Genomic DNA, 2,900 nt, shown 5'->3' on the forward strand with positions numbered 1-2,900 from the left:
GGCCATCTTGGATTTCGTCACAAACGTCAGCGAAAATTTTAATGTCAAAACTTTTTTACCACATGTCCTAGAAACATAAATGAAATAACTTTTTTCAATTAATTGTGGGATTGTAAATCATTTAAGAACATTATTTTAGCGTTTAGATTCCATTTATTAGATCAAAATCGAGAAAAACCTTCAAAATTGGACAAAATGTTATCATTTTTCAAGTATCGTCTTTATATGTCAAGTTTGTTAGCGAAGTTGATTCGCTTTAGAAGCTGGCCAACATTTTGCCTCTACTATACTACATGATGTCAGTGGAGTAACATCGTGTCTCTGTGTTTTACAGGTGAATGGTAGAAGTGGATCTATGCCCTTACTAAGCTTTGTTTCACCATGGATCGTGGCCAAAAGCGAAAAAGGACCAAAGCATCTGGTGAACGCTCATGTACAACCAAACCTGAAAAAATGCTTAATACATGTGGTGAGGGGTGTTAAACATGACAAATTTATGGCATTGCAAACTGTTGCAGACCCGACAGAGAGACTGGCAGTATTGCACGAGTTTCGTGATCTGAGATTGGCAGAATCACCCTCATCTGCACTCCGCATGGAAGAGGTATGGCGACAGATACCAGACTCATTAGATGGTTATGATTTGACCATTACAGGCTACCATCGGGGCTGCTATCAGTGTTTCTCAAAGAATCTAGATCGTCTCAAAAGCCGAAATCGTTCCGAACCCGCCTTCTCTCATCGCCACTCTCCCCAGAAACCAGGAAATACGGCAACTGCGTTTGGCCCGGAGTGTATCTTCTGTGAAAAAGGAGGGACCCATTCATGTGACCATTAAAAACACTCGTACCACACGACGTCCAACTAAATTCACAATGACTGAAGCATGGCAGAAGATTGAAGCTCTTACTGAGGAAAAGGGCAATCAATCACTTCTTCGGAGGATAAAAGGTGTTGATCTCTTCGCAGCTGAAGCTCGGTTCCATTCCTACTGCCGAAAAGAGTTTGAGTGGGCGTCAACACGAGGGAACAGCAAGAACCCTCAAACAATTGCAGAACAAGCTAATCTGACTGCCGCTCACAATGCAGCGGTTGATTTCATAGAGCAGCACGTAATTATCCAGAAACAAGCAATTCAACTTTCTTCCCTTCGCTTAATCTATGTTGCCAAACTCGATGAAACTGCTTTTTCTAATTCTACTTATCGTTCAGAGAAACTAATACGACGGCTGGAAAAGCATACACATCTAGGAGCAAAACTCTCGTTCAACAAGGTTGAATCTGATGAGCAAGGTTTCATTTCGTTCTACTTGGTATATAGCTCTTCCCTAACAGTTGGCGAAGCTGTTAGTCAAGTTTACAAGGTCGCTACCAAGGACAGCATAAAGGAAGTTGCACTAATGTTGCGAGGAATCATCCGTCGAGCATTCAAGGAGGGCAAGGATGTTCCATGGCCTCCGCCTGCAGCTGATCTCACCGTCAATACAGATATGCTCCCAGAAGAACTCCAGAAATTTCTCAATCTCGTCATATCTGGAAACCCTACATCCAAATGTGAGAAGTCTGAGTGCTTGGTTTTATCGATTGGACAGGACCTGTGTCGCTCTGTCACATATTGAGAGTGGAAACTCCCGAAACACATTTTGCTATGTCTAACACTCAGACATATGTACAGAAGTAAGCAACTTACAACCCTTCTCAGTCGACTTGGTAGCTGTGAGACTTATGATTTCGGTATTGAGCTAGAAACTGCTTTGGAAAAAGCGCTGGACCAGTCATCTACGCGGCTCACCCCACAGATTGTGAGGGGTGAACGCAATAGCCTCTTCCATTCGGAGTGGGATAATTATAATCAAAGGCTGACAGGTATTCACGGGAGCAACGGTGTCAATGCATCAGCCGGAATCATGATACAGGAGACAAAAGATGGCGTTGTATCTCAACAAATCAGGACCCTCCCAATCATTCCTAAGTCCAAGGAGCGTAGTCTCAAACTAGATCCGCCGGCATCCCTACCTCCACTGCACATATACAAACGAGGTGGACCAACAATGGAGAAATGCCAAGTCCAAGGTAGACCTGGCATGCTTCCCACCATGCAAGAAGTCTCTATACCCCCATATCAGAAGAGCGAATTATCGTGTGGCCCAATTGAAGCGGTCTCATATCCCAATCTTTGATGGTCCAGAAGCAACCAGGCATGGATGGGTCGAGGGAGATGATGGTCACCTTGAGCCTCTCTGGTCGGATGGCCCGGTATTGCCACAAAGTCTTGTAGATGTTCTGGTCACAAGTGATGAAGAAGAAGATGACGAAGGAGAAGAGGAGGATGAAGAAAATGGAGTGAATGACTTTGAGGATATGTTAACCTATCTTGATTGTGGCAGTGATGATGATGATGATGATGATGACTAAAGTTTTAGTTTTTATGGTTTAAAACGAATAGGTGGCAACAATTTGACGTATATGATATAAGACGATACTTTGAAAATGGTCCAATTTTGAAGGTTTTTCTCGATTTTGATCTAATAAATGGCATCCAAACGCTAAAATAATGTTCTTAAATTATTTACAATCCCACAATTAATTGAAAAAGTTCTTTCTTTTATGTTTCTAGGACATGTGGTAAAAAAGTTATGACTTATTTAAATTTTCGCTGACGTTCGTGACGAAATCCAAGATGGCCGCCGAATGGACCCTTCGAGCCACTTTTTTTTCTTGGTATGGGAACATGTCAAATCTATTAATAGACACCCTTGGCATTTTAAAAAAACCCAGTGTCATTAAATACCAGAGGGGGTGCATGGGAACCCCTAATTCCTCCCCAACTAAACGATCCATTCAGTCTTAATGACTCGTGATGAAAGATGACCGCTGGCGGCGGCGCATACACACGCTCA

The 2,900-nt window shown here is 42.7% G+C and overlaps 1 pseudogene; it reads left to right on the forward strand.

The window, feature by feature from the left end:
* Positions 1-228: 228 nt before the first annotated feature.
* On the forward strand, positions 229-2,694 carry LOC147022617 (uncharacterized; annotated as a pseudogene).
* The last annotated feature ends 206 nt before the right edge of the window (positions 2,695-2,900 follow it).

Source organism: Eptatretus burgeri, chromosome 7 (assembly GCF_056783735.1).
Source record: "Eptatretus burgeri isolate ZD-2024b chromosome 7, Ebu_testis_v1, whole genome shotgun sequence".
NCBI classification, from domain to species: Eukaryota; Metazoa; Chordata; class Myxini; order Myxiniformes; family Myxinidae; genus Eptatretus; species Eptatretus burgeri.